This window comes from Toxorhynchites rutilus, chromosome 2 (assembly GCF_029784135.1).
Source record: "Toxorhynchites rutilus septentrionalis strain SRP chromosome 2, ASM2978413v1, whole genome shotgun sequence".
Lineage (NCBI taxonomy): Eukaryota > Metazoa > Arthropoda > Insecta > Diptera > Culicidae > Toxorhynchites > Toxorhynchites rutilus.
This window is the reverse complement of record NC_073745.1, coordinates 50268050-50286001: the sequence shown is the minus strand read 5'-3', so window position 1 is coordinate 50286001 and position 17952 is coordinate 50268050. Positions and strand designations below refer to the sequence as shown.

The 17952-nt window shown below is 38.7% G+C and overlaps 1 protein-coding gene across 6 annotated transcripts in view; it reads right to left on the bottom strand.

Annotated features, from left to right (window-relative positions):
* LOC129769034 (RNA-binding protein 24-like) overlaps positions 1-17952 on the bottom strand; it is a 213996-nt gene that overhangs the window by 106134 nt on the left and 89910 nt on the right. For 2 of the 6 annotated variants that reach the window (XM_055771032.1, XM_055771037.1), the window contains exon 1: positions 3059-3753. The exons of the other annotated variants lie outside the window; for them this stretch is intronic. The gene's annotated coding sequence lies outside the window, so the exon portion shown is untranslated. Of the gene's footprint in view, positions 1-3058; positions 3754-17952 lie in introns of those variants that run through there. 6 annotated transcript variants of the gene reach the window in all.

The following is a 17952-nucleotide window of genomic DNA, read 5'->3' as shown; positions in this document are numbered from 1 at the left end:
CAACTCTTAAAATCTGCGTTTGGTGCGTTTTCCTTACATTTATTACGGATAATCTTAATTCTAATAAAGCAAAAAGTATCTTCTAAACTCGAGTTCACCGCGAGCAATCGGATTTCCACCTTACTAACCATAGAGCTAAGAAAATTGTTTATATCCAGTTTTAAAAATATATTTAAGAATTCGGCTCCTTCAAGCTTATGTAACTGAGCCTGTAAAAATAAACGAATTTAATAAAAAGAAGTAAAAAGTACAAAATAAGAAAAATTCAGGATCATTTCAGAAAAATCAGGGAAAATTGAGGGTTTGTCAGGATATCAGGGAACGTGTCAAAAAGTTTGGGAAATCCTGAAAAATCAGGAAGGTTGGCATCTCTGGTCACAGCTCCATTTTTTGCTTCCAATCCAAAATTTAGAATGTTCTGTAGGGTATGCTGTGCTATTAAAATTCTTATCAGAACTGATGGCAAATAAAGATATGCTGCTTGAGAGAGCAAATTAGTCGAAAAAAACGAATTATGGACAACAAATTCAACAAAACCTATGAACAACGATCATATTCGTTTGATATGGGCCGGTTGTCATTTTTCTGTATCCTAAACTATAACTATCACTTCAAACCACCCGTTCTTAGTCGATTGAAGACAGGTAAGAGAATTGGTGACGAGAGCTGAAGCTGAACGATCCGTAGTTTGCTGAAAATATGCTTGACAAATGTTGTGATGATTTGAGTGTCCGTTTACACAAGTGTTTTATTTTTAGTAAGCACCGACAGTATCAAACTACACCAGATGTATAAATATGAAATCGGAATTCACATATTAATAGTTATACATACGAATGTAAAAGGTTAAAAGTCATGTCAATCGTCATTTTTGACGTAGAACTACGTCTATCAGGAAGGGTGCCAAATCAGAAAACAGGTCACGTTTTTATGAAATAAAGTAAACGTTAATAACTATTTTCACTGTGTACGAATTCTCATGATTTGCATACCAATCGAATCGGAAATTCTCTAAGATTTGTTTGATATGATAGGGTATACATTACAATTTGCTAATCTCTGAACGGTTGAAATTCATGAAGACTTAAAGAATTACCTTTTTCCCATACATTTGTTCTGCCGATTTGTGTGCTAATCTTACATGTAATTCGAATGCTTATAACTCGAACATTTCTTAACAGATCGGAAAGATGTTTGCATCAGTTGATAGGAAATATTCCTAAGCGTCCATCACAATTAATAAAATGTTATTTTTCATGAGATGAACAATTGAACAACTGTAAAATGTCAAGCGTTATCTAAACGCCCTAACTGCCAAGTTTTGATAGGTCCGATTTACGGTTTCCTTAACACAGACTTCAAAATCGTTGTACCTGTGGAAATCCGCTTTGCAAATATACATGCAAGTCAGGGGTATTTTTGTTCCCACCGAGCTGTGTTTCCCTAACACGGACTTCAAAACTAACGTGCCTGGGGGAATCCGCTTTGCAAATACATGCAAGTCGGGGTATTTTTTGGTGCTGAGTACTTTTGTACTCGCTTGTCGTTGTGCAAACCGGAATATGTTCCCTTAAAACGTTTTTATAATCTGAGAAGCCTTGGAAAATCGTCATTTAAGATACTAGAGGTGAATGAACTTTCGCGGTTCGAGAATTACGTAAACATGAGATGTGCAATAATTTCAGAGGAAAATGTAAAATACTATGATCGTTTGACAATTCTTTCGTTCACATATTTTGGTAGTCCTAGGCATCATATCAAACGTAAAGGAATGGTCATTAAATTTATTTGTAACGAAGAACATAATCTTAAAATCTTAAAATAGGATTAAGGCTTTATCGATTTAAGTTCAGTCTGTGGAATTGTAATCTATTACAAAAATTTCGATGCATTCTAAAATAATATTCGAAGTGGTAAACAAGTGGATTGCATAATGTAATTGCGTAGTTCTACGTCGAAAATATGCGGTCGTATGCTAGATACAACCCCTTACAATTTTTTTATGTCATTTCAATATCGAAATTCAAAATATCGATAGTACCATACAGGTACAATTTGAAAGTATTTGAGGACGCCGAAAACCGGTGGAACTGTTAAAAGTGAACGTTGCCGAGAGCAATTGAGTCGTGCTCAGCTCCAAAAACGGCCGGAATATCAGAAAAGTTCAACACAAAGAGGATTTTCTCTACGACAATGCTCCGTCCAGTGAAACGATTAAACTACTCAAATGGGATAAACTGTTACATGTGGCTCATTCACCAGACTTGACTCTTTCCGATTACCATTTGTTTTCATCGATGGGATACGCACAGGCTGAGCAGCAATTCGTTTCTTATGAAAATTTGCGAAAATTGCACTATGAGACTGGTTTGGCTATCTTATGGTCATTACATAAATAAAATATTTTAAACCATTCGAGAACGATAAACGTGTATTTTTAATGGAAAACAAATCAGGTTTCATGTTTATACATTCGGTAAGCATTATTTTTCCCAATCGTTAATTGATTAAGTTTGTGTACAACTAATCAAAACAATCACATTGATACGACGTAGAAAAAACATAATAAACGAAACGTGAAAACATTTCGAAGGAAATCACTGGGCTCTCTGCAATTGTCGAATAAAAAACAACATTCTGAAGGCAAAAGTAACCTTGTAATGAATGACTATCAGAATACCATCCGGCGCACACCACACCACATATGACGACAGCATTGATCGTGGGGAAGGATAATGAAGCTTCGACAATATTTTTCCGTTTCGTGCCTTCCTCATATACACTTCGTTCGCCGCTAATGGAACAACCCCCTGGGCGTGAGTCAATGCATTATTTTCACTCCTCATGTACGTGTCCAATTTTTATCTCATCTTTTGTGTTTGCACTCTCGGGAAATAGAACAGTCCGTTACTGGACTAAATAGTGTGTTGTGCCACATTCGACCGAGCGCAGGAGGAAGCATAATCCGAACACGCCATAACGCGGATAACGCAATACTGTGCTGTGTGTATGTGCGTCATATATCCTTTAATCCTACGAAATGGAACAAAGCTCTCACCCGAAATTAGCGAAACACAGCTGCGATGCGATGGAACCGCTTTGAACTTGCAGACTCTCGTACAGTTTTCCACGACTCCTCGGAGGAACTCCCTTTGGTTGCACTCCCCCAATCAAACACAAACACTGCACAATTCGAATCCTATTGCTCTTGTCGGCTTCTGCGATCAGTTTTGCACATCTGCACGATTCGAAATCCGACTCATTTACGAGTTTTAATATTTGTACATCCACTACTCGTCATCAGTAATTCCACCCTTGCGCTTGGTTCTCTCTTCTTGTTGCTGTGCACAGTGAAAAATACAACAATTTAACCGTGCCGCCTTTATTTAGCTGATGCTGGCCAAAACACACGAAATACACAAGAACCTCCCCTTTTATCACTCTGTGGAGACAGATAGTGCAATATATTTTTTCTACTGCTTCAGCTGCTGATCTCGATTATGCACCATCAACATCACACTGCCGTCAACAACAATATCTGTATCTATTTCGCGTTCCTCTTTTAATTCTGTGTGCAGCTGAAAACGGCGAACAACGCGAGTTTTCTGTTTTCACGATTTTCTCTGATATTAGGTATACACACTTTTCGCAGCACCGTAGAACAAAGAATATGCACACGAGCGCACTATACAGAGCCGGAGAGCAGATCGAAAGTGCACGCGTTCAAGCCGAAATCCGTCGTTCAACTGAGAGGAAACTGAGTCACCCAGCCGACTGCGACCCCGCGACCGACCGAAAACAGACGGCTTTTCCCGAATGTGCGCTGCCGTTTCGATTGTGGTGTTGGTGGGAAGGATTTCGCTCCGCTGTGGTAGATATCGAGGGGGCGCGCGCGAGCGACCCCGATAACGATGTGTTTGTGGTGTTGCTCTCCGGGAAAATCGAGCACACACACACAAGCCGCTTGTAAGCAAGGACTCTCTATGCTCATATCACTCTTCGAACCTGCTGTGTTGATCGTACGAACACGAGGGTGTGTTCCGAGTGTGTTGGTGATGCAAGCCAACGAAAATTCGTCATATCCAAGCATCGATGAAATCGAGTACGCGCATATTAGTCATATTTTCTTTTGTGGATCTTCATTCTTACGGTTCATTCGTGTGTTGTTTCCATGTTTTTGAGTTGCTTCCTTTTGAACCGATGTTTTCGTCTTAACGCTAATACCCGCTTCTTTCGTTTTCGTCATCGTCGTATCGTCTTTAGAAGCCGTGCTAAGGTTTCCTCCGTACGGGTGGAATAGGTGTAAAGCACAACACACACATACACTTTCGCGCGTTCGCTCCGCTCTCTGTTTTGGTCGGCCTCATCCGTCTGCTGCCGGTCGTGTTTGAGCGCTCCTCGCCCTCTCGCAGTCAAAACTCGTCCTTCATCACACGACGCTAGACGGGGGGGTTAGATTTTGATGAAAATGGAAAGGTTTTATGGGACATGTGATGTGTCTCCTCTGCTGGAAGGAATCCGCTCGACCCCGCGGACCAACAGTCACAGGGGGGCACTTTGGATAGCACATTTGGGTGGGTGGTGTTGGACGGTGTGGATTTGAGGTGAAGGTCAAATTTGGAGATGAATATAACATCGTTAAACTGATAACAGAGAAATGAAAGAATGTAGTCCGATTTTCAAGATTTGTTTGATCAGTGAGTATATTATCCAGCGAACATCAAATCGTATAAAATGCCCAAGTTGGAGGTGACACATTTGGGTGATATATGGGGCATATAATTGGCATATACATGCAAATGGGAGGCGATGTATTTATATGCCATATCATAGACGTATATAAAGTTGTATACAACGGAATAACGATGCTTGTTACACTGATATGCGATTTCACACGACAATATTATATAAAATGAATAGAATGTACGAAATAACAGCAGTTTTTCGGAATTGAAAAGAATATTAACCGTATTTAATCTTTTGCTCTTTATTATTTCTTTTCTTATTCATTTGTGACGCATTTGACTAGTACATCAATTACATATTACAGCCTGGTCAAAATAACAATAATTGGCTTAGAATACAGCAGAGTTAATTTTTATCATATTCGAAATAATAGCAGCAAAAAATAATAAGAGCAACCAAAACAAAAAGTGCAAGTAATTCAAGACATTTTCTGTGTAAAACTTATCAGTAATGTTAGTACTTTGTAGTGTATCCCTTATTCTTAATCACTGCTGCACATCTGCGTGGCATAGAATCCACTCTGGCACCTCTTGGTAGCTATTTCTGCCCACGTTTGTTGAACTGCAACCCAAAGTTCCTTCGTATTCAATGGCATTGTATGCGAACAGCTTTTTTAATATCGCCCCAAAAATTTTCAATTGGATTTAGGTCATTGGAATGAGCTGGCCAATTCGTCTCTTCGAAGTTATTATCTTGGAACCATGCTTTGGTTCTTCTGCTCGTGTGTTTTGAAACATTGTCTATCATACGCAGAGGAAGAAATACCCTTGAAACACCGATTTCAAGGGTATTTCTTCCTCTGCGTATGATAGCATGATATTCTCTACGATTTTCCACATAATAAACAGCATTCATGATCCCTGGTATACGATGCATAGGTCCAACACCGTTATATGAAAAACATCCCCATGCCATGATGTTAGCGCCGCCATGTTTGACTGTCTTTACGATGTACTGTGGTGGAAATTTTGTACCTCGGGGATATTGTACAAATAGGCGCTTGCCACTTGGCACTTTTCTCGGGATTCATGCATGCAATTTGGCTCCAATTAAACGTTTTCGTATGTTCGACGTTCCAATCGAAAGATTTAATTCTTCTTGCAGTTCTCTTGAAGTGATATGCGGATACTTTTTTACCATTTAATCATCTGACGATCGGTTTGTGAAGATGTTGCTTGCTTTGGACTGCGAGTTTCACCTTTGTATTTCCATCACAATTCATTATATACCTTTTTAGAAGAGTAATGTACTATTTCTTGCACTTCGCGGTATGTTTTTCCAACCACAATCAACCGTTTAATAAGATCTCGTTCCTCAAATGTACAGTTCTTAAAGCGGCCCATCCTCTTGAATATATTCAGTAGATTTTCAATAAAATATAAGTTATCTATTCTTTACATCTCATACCACAATAGATGTACTTTAATCAATATTGAGTCTTCAAAACATTGACTGTTTAAACCATTGGTGGCCAGGTATAGACATGGTGCGGGCCGCATTAGAATTTTCATTACAGCCGCGGGCCGCAATGATTTTTTCTTATTACTTTTTTTTTTCATAAATTCGTTTATTTTTACAGGCTCAGTTACATAAGTTTAAAGGAGCCGAATTCTTAAATATGTTTTTAAAACTATATATATATACAAACAATTTTCTTAAATCTATGGTTAGTAATGTGGGAAACCGATTACTCGCGGTGGACTCGAGATTAAAAGGGTGACATATTTTTCTCAGGAAAAGGATGGGGTATAAGGAAATTATTACAATGTTGATAATCACACACACTCAATTCGTAAATCTATTCGTACATCTGATGTGAATTTACATTTCATTCTCCTGTTTATAATTTTCTTATTACTGTTGCTAATGAAATGTAAAATATACGTTTTCAACTAAAACAGTATTCAGAATTAACATTTTTGGCAAAATTATTCAACCATTTCTTCTTTACGTAGAGTCGCAAACGCTAAGGCCAATCGTTAATCGCTGCAGCTTCTCGATTGAATTTTCTGACGATTGATAATTCCAATGAGAACTGTGAATAATCCGATGGATTGGCAACGGGCAACCATTTGCGGTAGGTTTGATGCATTAGAGTGCCAATGAAAATGGTCATCTCAAATTTACGAATGGGACTTTCTGAAAAATTTTGATTCCCTCGTAAAAATACACTATACAACGCCAAAGTCTTTTGAGTCTTCCGAAAACCGTAAAATCAATCAAGATGGAAGTGCATGAAATCGAAATGTAGAAAAAACAATAGTGATGCCAAATGCCTTCGAATTGCATCAAACGTCGAGATCTACTGTAATCTCGATTTTTTTGGTCATCTAAATCCCGAAAATCGATTGTTGATAATATCCCTTGGGTGATTTTACGGTTTTCAAAAGATTGAAACTTTGACGGTTGTGCGACACTAGTTAATAATGTCCGATTGAGCTGAAATTTTGCATAAGGTATTTTCTCGCGGGAAAGACTCGAAGGTCACTTTTTTTCCCAGACATTAATTGGCACTCTTATGTGCATAATATGCAACGAAGCAAACATTAAAAATTAACATTTCTCTCTGAAATATTTTTACTTAATTCTCGCAGCAGGAATTGTTTCCAATGGCAATTCGTTTTCTTTAGACCAAGTAATAACTTTACACATAAGGCTGTTTCATTTGAAACCCAATTTTTGGACTCTTCATCTTCATCAACCTGATGTAATCCTAAAACTGATGGAACATTCGCGCCCTCTGCGAAAACGGATTTTCATCATTTTAGAAATTTAGATGTTTGGATTCAAAACAATGTTGACTATGTCATCGTCGTTCAGAGCCTCAAGCTCCACGTCCTTGACGTGCACGGTATTGTTCTGGTCAATCAGTTTCTGCAAAATCGAAAGTATGCGTTCTTTTACAACCGACAAAGGGATAACAGCATTCTCTATGACTTGACAATGGAATCAACCGGTGCCACGTCCCAAGCCTCGGTTACCCAGAACATTGCATCCCTAATGTTGATTCGTTTAACCATGTCATCGAATTCTCCTTGGCTCTTGGATGCCAAGCTTTTGCTCACGCATATTTCTTGCTTGTAGTTGGACTTGACCTGATTGATTTGTTTGTAGTTGGACTTGGATGATTTGGAGTAATGAGCCGTTGCCAAATCGGAACAGAATAGAGGAGCTAGGTGGTTGGTAAACGACCTGAAGAAGCGGTATTTCGTGTACCTGCATGCATAAAACTGATATTTAGCCGTGATCGTTACGTAACAAAATTCTATTTTTATTCCTGAATAAATTCACGCGCCCTTAGCTTCGATTCTGAAACCAAAAGAGGTGTGTTTCCTGAGCCAAGAAGATAAGACACGTGTTGTAATGGGCAGTAAGCAGGCACCGTTTAATGCATCTCGAATATTGCGTTAATCTACCGAATCATGATTTTGTTATGGCTGGAAAACAAGCTTATTCGGTCTGTTACCGCAGGATGCAAAATAAAGCTAGGGCACCTCGATCTTGCTGAAGTTGTTCTATGCAGTTTTCCAATATACGTTGCAGTTTGTTCAGGAAGGCACTGTTCTTCGAACGCATTTCCTCATGGGATCGATTTTTAAAATATGTGCGAGCTGCCTGCATTCGAGATTATTCGGTACCGAAGAATACTCAAGTCAGTAACCATAATTAATGTGGATGGAAGACCAGACGAGGACCCTCGTTTTCGAAAGGTCATAGATATTTTCGATCTATTATTTTAATCAATTGAATTTTGATGCAATATTAGTTGCTACCAATTCTCCAGCATGCAGTGCATTCAACTGAGTTGGATTGTCTCTCTTTTCCGGCAGGTTAAATACTTTCTCGTGATCATGAGGGATCTCTCATGGATAAAAACTCGAAACAAGGGACCCGGAATTGGAAATAAAACATTTTTAGTATTTAGGGGAATCGTTAGCTGATTTGTGGAATAACCTAGCGATCGATGGATATCCCGTCAAAGCAGAATATAGGGGAACGATGGTAAAAACGGATACCTTAAGTAAACGTTGATTTTTTTTTACTTCACAAAAAATATATATAGCTATCTCACCTCAAATTGGTAGTCTAGGTCTCTTTTTATAATAAAATTTGTCTTTGAGGCAGAAATTTTGCAAAATGAATTTGTCCGACTTTAAACAAAAATTGAGTCGGGAAAGACAGACACCTGGGCTGGAAAAGAATATAACTATCTGAAAATTCAAGTTCATGTACTTGATAAGTTTTGGTGGTCTTGAAGATATGGCTTTAAAAATGATCGAAAAAAAAAGGCTAGACTAAAATCACCTAAAAGGCTTGCAATTTGTATAATTTTTCCATGTCCAAAATAGCTTCCGGCATTCGGAATGACAAATTCGGATTAGGTTTTAAAAACCGCTCTGCTTATTAGTCCATGATATCTGGTTGCACTTGCAAACGTAGTTAATGGGCATCTGGTCAACAAAGAAGGAGGTGATAATTAATTTGTTTCAAAAATGAAATGTTCATCTTCAGTCGGTGGAGTGTCCGTCTTACCCGACTTGATTAGTATTTTGTTTTCATAAATGTTTCTGGAGTAAAAATGATAAAACTTCTCCGCTGATTCGATAAATTGGAAAAGAAGTGATGGTAAAACACTCATGTAGCGAAAAACACTCCAAAAAAATTACTAGATAACAATGAGAACCTCATCTTCTGCAGACGAAAATTTACATCGAGCTGCTCTCTGTAGATTATTTTTTGTTTTTATTACTAAATTTAGCAGAAAGCCAGCTTAGTGTACAAAGTAAGTATCACAGGTGTTGATACACTGTATTGCAAGTTTGTATATCATTGAAATTTAAAATAAAAATGTAATGTATACAATAATACAGGGGTGTCCGTCTTTCCCGGCTTCCCCCTATTAAGTCCGCAAACTCCCAAATCGACGAAGCGGAATTAGTACAATATCAAGGGGGGGGGGCGTTAATCTCCAAAAACCTCATTTTTAGCGTTGCGTAATTTGTGCACGACGCCTTATTTGAAAGTGGTTGAAAAATCTTGAACGAGAATTGTGTCTGAAAAGAATCTGATATTATAATGATGAGTTTTGGTAGAAGTACTAGGAATTTTTTAGTAAAAGGTAAATTCAACGGGGTCGATTAGAAGATCAATCAATGAATAGTTCTGCGATTGGACTCATGAATTTGCGCTTAGTAAGAAAACGTGAATGTTTGAGGGTATTGATAACAAAAAACAAATTTTGAGCGGGACAAAGTTTTCCGGGTCAGCTAGTGTTCGACAAATCCACAGCACACACCTATCAAAACCCTACAGTAACCTATTTGCACCAAGAACATTTCCACAAAAGCGCCGGCTGTCTTCCTGAGCCGCGCCGGGACCGGTGACCCGTCACGATCTCTCCCGTGTCAATGAGCAGAACCGAATACACCCAGGGCGAGCGAACAGAGAGCGAACCGGGAGAAAGTGTATTCATTCTGCAGGCAGCTACAACACATTAGCTCGAAAATCGAATTAATGGAGTGCCGTACGGTTTTGTAACACGATAAAAAGCCCCCGGCGCGAATGAAAAAACACAACACATACACACCGAAAAACGCAGCTGCTGCTGCTACTGCCTCTAAAAGCAATATGAATGGTGAGACCGTAAACATAAAATCGCTTGCGCCGCCACCGCCACCCACCCAGCCGTCGTCCATCCATCGGCATCATTTCCGTCATATCTTCTCTAAACGGGGAAAATCATCGCCGGGAGGGAACGAATCGGATTAATCGACGGTACGTGAATCGAGATATGCACACAAAAGAGCCTATTGCTTCGCGTGTGCTCCGATTGTGTGTGCGCCATAAATTTCTGCCGCGTTCCGTCCTCCCTGGATAGGATGGTGTGTGGCAAATTTGTCGCTCCGGCCGCCTGGCTAGGATTACACCGGAGGAGACAGTGTGGCGCGGTTGCATTCTCCCAGCGAATCTTATTAATCCATCCTTGCGCTAGGGAGTGGGAGATCGAACGGTAGCAAACGATGTGTGAAGAAGTCCATAAAGATAAGACACAATTGAAGATTGAAAGTGAGCTTCAGTTTTTCACACCCTCGGAGATGCTGTTGGTGCTCGAAAACGTGGTGAGTGGGTGGCAAGCTAGTGGGGAGAATGGGGAATCTTTACTTGAGCACTGATTTGCTTTTCTTCGTTCCACGAATGACCCATGTTTCACAAAAGGATGACAGACGAAGGCAGGTAAAGAAGACGTTTAAATCTGTCCCGCATGTGTCCAACATCTGTTTCGCTGGTGTTGTCCTTTAAAACCCTTCAATCATTCTTTAAAAAACTCAGAAGATAGAAAAAGGAGCACCAAAAGCGGGTCGAGAACTGACAAAGGAAGGTCAAAGTTCTGGGCTGCAAATGTATTGCGTTTTTATACGCTGTTGATCGAGGTTTCTTCCTTCTTTGCTCACTCACTGACGGAACGGTTCTACCGTATCGTGATGCGAGGCAATAACAGTAGTGTGTCTAATTATAAAATGAAATATTTTTCGAAAGTGTTAAGCTGTGTGTGGGGTGCAATCGGATTTTGCTCTCATTTGTCAGAATCGTCTACCATTTAATACGATTTGTTATGAGTATTTCGATATCGGACGGAATTGATTAGCAATACGTGAAATAATTAATTGATCAGTAACGATTTATCAAAACAACTCATGAGCATACAGTAGTCGTTATGCTATTTCAATACTCATCTGACGATACTCGTTAATCTTTGACTGACAAGGAGCTCCTCTTAAACACCTGATAATGTCTTTGCTCTTTAGTTTCACGAGCCTTATCAACAATCATCATACTGAAAGTCCAAGATTTGTTTATTGGCGTTTGTCAAACTTTATTGTAATCTTATCGTTCTCCTACAAACGCTTCTACTTTGCAGTTAGAAGCTACGCTTACGTTCACTAGGGATGGGCAAACCGTTCACGAACGGTACAAAAGAACTAGTTCGCCGAAAAGAGTGAACGAACGGTCGTTCTTTTTCAAAGAACGGTAGTTCTATCCACGAACTGATTCCGAAAGAACGGTTTGCGAGTGAACTGTTTGAGAGTGAACTGTTTGTGAACGAACTGGTTAAGAACGAACTGTTTGCGAGTGAACTGTTTGAGAGCGAACTGATTGAGAGTGAACTGTTTGTGAATGAACTGATTAAGAGCGAACTGTCTGGGAACGAACTGTTTGAGAGCGAACTGATTTAGAGTGAACTGTTTGGGAACGAACTGTTTGAGAACGAAGTGTTTGTTGCGGGCGAACTGTTTGCGAACGGACGAGTGCAGCTTAACTGATTTGTGCTGGACGGAATAGATTAATATAACGAGAACGCTTGTAAGAAAAATAAAACAATGGTCATTTATGTCATTTATGAGCAAAATGCATGTAACGCAAGGTTTATTTTGTTAATGTATACACAATTTTGGATTAAAAATTAAATTAGATTTTCGTAGTTTTAAAGGCAAAGCTATATATTTTCAATTTCATGTATTCTTTCAATTCCGCGTAATATTAATATACTTCCGGATTATCAGAAAAAATCCGGGAAAGCTGGGGCGATTCATGAATTAGGTAACATAAAATCTCATAGTGAGGGCAAGTTAAGAAAAAAGTTTTTTCGTTGCTTTCAATCCATTGTTTGGCCTATTGCGCGTACGTGTTATCATGATGGTTTGTATTTTTTCTCTGAATGAAATCTTACATGGAACCTGTGTATTGTCCAAACAGAAAATATGAAAAATTGCATATATTTTATGTTATTATTACATACACTTTTGTCGGCCGATAAACATATTTTCACATACAGTTTGCGACTTTTGAAGAAAGACTAAATTTCAAAAATATAAATTCCATACGTACACTATCCAATCCAACGATATCAATGAATAGCTGTCTATTGATGTTGGGTTGCAGCTAACTTTCTATGTTGTTCTTAATACCGCTGAACGAAAGAACGGTTCAAAAGAACTGATTCACTTAGATGAACGGTTAGTGACTGAACCGTTCATCAAAGTGAACTGTTTTGCCCATCTCTAACGTTCACGGTTCAAAACACATAAATCAGCCGAATGTGGTATAAATAAGGATGGGGTGATCTTTGATCGATTTTTAGATGATCGATTTTTTATATTTCGGGTGACCGGAATAAATCGCCACAGTAAACAACTGCAACAGAAACAACCGCTTAGAAAAAGTGTAGTAGGCTAGAAATATTTGGCGCGGGAAAAACATCATGTGCCTCACATTTCTATTATAAATTTATTCTCTTGTTCTCGTTTTTCGAAATTTATTCTGAGGACAATGTAATGGGGACGAAGTCCCCATTTGGCGAGGATAAGGAATCGAGGCGGCCCATGCCGCCAAGATGACGCAATCCGAGTCCACCGCCGACCCGCCGTCGGAAGCGGCGGTGTCTCGCACGCAAACCTGGGATCCACTGATTGCCCGGTTAGTTTGAAACATAGGATACGATCATTTAGCAATGTCCGACCGAGCTCTAGCGAGCGTCGGACGGTATACGTCTGCCCGGGGCGTTACGTTTGCCTGGGGCGATACGTTTGCCCGGTTAATTCTTGTTTTGAAATACAATACCGCGCCACAATATTTATAGCCTACTACACATTTTATAAGCGGTGGTTTCTGTTGCAGTCGTTTTCTGTGGCGATTTATTCCGGGAACCATATTTCGATGTCCATTTTTTTTATCGAATTTCGTGAAGATCGTTGTTTATCTTTCGATTTTTTCGATCTTAGATTTTTTTCAGTGTAAATTGACGTCTTAGAATTTTTTTTAGAGTTGTTTTTTATTTTATCACCTGACAAATTCTAGGTGAATCAGCTGCGTATGTTTGGTCTAGGATTAGGTGATATTGAATCAGGACAGTATCATCCGCGATGAAGTATTTGTATGTAGGGGTTTTTGGGACCGGGGAAGGTTTTTACGATACTTCGTGACCCTTTCCCCCTCTCTAAGGGGGTGGGGGTGGTCTGCCATACAAATGAAACATAAATTTCTTCATAACTCGAGAATTAATAAAGTAAACGAACCCAAATTCGGCATGTGGACGTTTTAGGGTGCAATAAATGTTTCTATGTTGGATAGACACTCCTCCCGCTCCCCCAGGGGGATGCTGCAGAACTCGAGAATCAATGAATAATAATAATATAAGGGGCAATTAATGTTTCTGTAGTGGTTTGACACGCGCATAACTCGAGAATCAATCGAGCAAATGGAACCAAATTTGGCATGTGGAGGTTTTAGAGGGCACGAAATGTTTCTACGGTGATTACACTCCTCTCCCCTCTATAAGGGGAAGGGGGCTGCCATACAAATGAAACACAAACTTCTGCATAACACGAGATCCAATCAAGCAAATGGAACCAAATTTGGGATGTGGAGGTTTTTGGGTTCGAGAAATGTTTATATGATAGTATGACATCCCTCCCTCCTCTGGAATGGAGAGGGGGTCCCATAAAAACTCTGAAGGGAAATGGGAGAATTCGGAAAATTCAATTTCCACATGTTCTATATTGACATAGCGTTGTTAGTCCATTTGATGTTTGCGCCAACGAAATTGATTTGAAATAAATTTTAATGTGATAAAACGCACTCCTATATCTTCTTCTCTAAATAAAAAAAGGGATCGTCGAATGTGTTGATAAGAGCAAAACTCGAAGAAGGATTTATCCGATTTAGGGTTACCTTCATTCTATCATATTTTCTGTATCAAACATTTATTCGATGTAACGGAGAAACATGTTATTCACAAGTGGTTGAAAAATCTTGAACGAGAATTGTGTCTGAAAATCTGATATTATAATGACGAGTTTGCGTAGAAGTCCTAGGAAATGTATATTAAAAGTAAATTTTAAAGGGTTAATTAGAAGATTAAATCAATTAGAATATTATTAACAAAAATTAGAAGATGAATCAATGAATAGTTCTGCGATTGGACCCATGATCGTAAGTAAGAAAACGTGAATGTTTGGAGGTGTTGATATAAAAAAATTGATTTGGGGCGGTACGAAGTTTGCCGGGTCAGCTAGTTTATATACAAAATAAACAAAATGGACCCTTTGGAATATTTTGGTTCGTCTTATCCTCATCTATGCGTCGTTTTTTCTTTGGGACACACCTATTGTGCCAAATCACTGCGAAATCACGCGAAATCCGTCTATTCTAGTATTCTAGTAGCTTCGTTAACAGATTGTTTTAAGTAATGTGATAATTGTTTCAATTGATTCATCAACAATGCTTTCCCACCAGTTTTCCAAAATTTCTAGAAAGCGCTAGTCACTAGAACTGGGGGAAGGATATAAAATTCATAATTTCCTATTTGCATGCCTCTTTCAACTGAAATATTCAAGAACCAATTGTTTTCAACAGCTTCGTTCAACCGAATTTTAAATTTAACTGATTCTTTTGAATAAATTGTAACACCTCCGGTGTGTTTGGAGTGCGACAAGCAAAAAACAACTTTATAACCAGGAACGTTGTATTGGTCATCCTTCATCAATTATGTGAGTCTCAGAAAGAAAAACCATCTGAGGACGCATATTTTCTACAAGATATGGCATTTCTGCGTAGTTTGTAGGAAGCCCAGCTATATTCAAATAAATTATTCCTAACTTCTTCTCGAATATATTTTTTTCTAAATTGCTATTTGGTTTGGAAAAAGTTACTTTTTTCTTATCCAACAGTTTCCGATAGAAAGGACACTGTGTGCTATAAGCTGGATGATTTATATCCAAATTCCAAATTCCAAATTCCACCCACGGTACATTTATCCCACCCGATGCTTACTTTGCTAGCAATCATCAGGTTTCGGTAAGCATCATGGTCAACTTACATTATCGTGTTGAATTTTGTTATATTTCAAGCGTGGATATTCATATTCAGCAACGACCTTGACATCATTATTTGAAATGTTTTCATTTTGACTCTTTAAGTAGTCAATGAAAACATCAGAGGAATATCGATCACTCATCCCAATAATTTTTAATTCCGGTGTTATTGGCTTTGGAATCAGAGTACTAAACCCTTCTCCAAGATTGATTACCGTTCCTGAAATTCTCTGTTTTGTGTATTTTAGGAGCTAATTTAGTTTTCAAAATTTTTCTTGTTTCACCATTTTTCTTGCCAGACTCTATTGGCTTTACCACAATGACCGGACGAGCCTTACGAGCCACGACTTTCGCGAAACTTTCAATATTATTACTATTATTATTTCGAAGCAGTTTTTTCTTTTCAATAATTATTTTTATTCGTTAACATTATTTTTTACCCGGAGTGTCCAAATTAGCACTAATTGAGCTATAATATTGCTCAATGTGAATGATTGATATCATGGTTTCATAAAATTAATACCAGTTGTTGAGTCTTTAATGATGCTTTTTCATTTTATGTATTTAATTAAATGTTCCCATGATGGTACAAGATGAATGCCCTAGAAAACACTTTTTTTCTGAGATCTAACCTCCATTTTGAGAAGCAAAACAAACTGCTTTTGATTTGCAAATAGAATTTTGTTTCTTTTTCATGTTCAAAGAAAAGACGACACTCATATAGAATAAGTAGATAAATTGTAAAAAATGCTTTCGATGTTTTGAAGATCGATTCTGCAAAGATCACAGTTTGCCGATTGACCGTTTCACTGCTTTCGTTTGTTCAAACATGATCTATCAGAAATCATTTTCTCCAGTGGCATGCTTTTGAAGATGAAAAGATGCTTTTACGTGCACACAAAAGAGAACGAGAAAATACAATAAAATGATGACATCTCAAATCGGACGATTCTTTCCTCGAGTTTTGCGCTTACCCCTTTTACCCGATTATTTCTAGGGATATGCAGAAACTTGTATTTCATTTGTATGGCCTTAGAGAGGGGGTAGGAGTGTTGAAACACCATAGAAACGTATCGTGCTCTTTAAAACCTCCGCATGACAAATTTGATTCCGTTTGCTTGATTAGTTCTCGAATTATGCAGAAATTTGTGTTTCATTAGTATGGCAGTCTTAAGTGGCTTTAGTGCTGTGTCCTTTGTTCCACGTATCTCCGAATATTGACGTATGACACCCAGGTTTTTTTTACGCGGGGGATACGTACCTCGTAAAAAAACCGCGTAAAAAAAACCGCGTTAATTGGAAAATCCGCGTAAAAAAATACCGCGGTAATTCGAAAATCCGCGAAAAAAAAACCGTGTTAATTGGAAAATCCGCGTTAATTGGAAACTCCCCGTAAAGAAAAAAAGGTCACATAAAAATCCTCTTGAGAATCATGATGGGGTGCGGCATACGCTCTGAGGGAGCTTGAAAGGGAGAGATATGAACTGAGAGAGAGAAGTGATGTTGCTCAGGTTTACGCGCAAAAATCGGAAAATCCGAGAAAAAAACCGCGTTAATTGGAAAATCCGAACCCATTCTTGCACAAGCTTTATGCTATCTCGAGATACTTCTTCTTGCACTTGCAGATTCATCAGCTAGCGACCCAGCTTGTATTTCTCCTGGAAATGCTTTCTCTGCAGCGCTAATTGCCTCTGTTCCAACTCTAACTGCTTCTGGTCTAATTCTTTCTGTTCTGTCAGGCATTTGCGTTGCAAAATCTGTCCTCCGACTTGACGTGGTCGTTCCCATCGAAACTGGCATAGGTGGTGGTGAACAACGCGGGCAAATTGAATCTGTGTTCGCTACAGATGCATCGAACCTGGCACATAGGTGCGGCACTAATATCCGTCAATAACACTAAGTTCCGTCATATGGTCTCAGGAAGCATGAGGGACAGATTTGATATTGCTCAGTTTTTTTTACGCGGTGACCGCGTTAAAAAAACCGCGTTAATTGGAAAATCCGCGTAAAAAAAAACGCGTTAATTCGAAAATCCGCGTAAAAAAAAAACTCGTAAAAAAACCTGGGTGTATTTACGTCTTTCGGGGGTACAAATTGAAAAACGAAAATCGATCGCATTGTGAAAATTGTCCAATTTCAAACGCTTATTAATCAGTCATCATGAAGATGGATCTATGAAAGGGTCTGGCCGGGTATGGAAGTAAGAAGTGCCCCCAAACCAAAACACCCGCTCTATGGCAAATATTGTATGGGGTACTAAACAAGAAATTTTGACTATTTTTTTGAGTATATTATTGAATTTTTTGAGGTTCAACATAGGATCTATGGTCAAAAA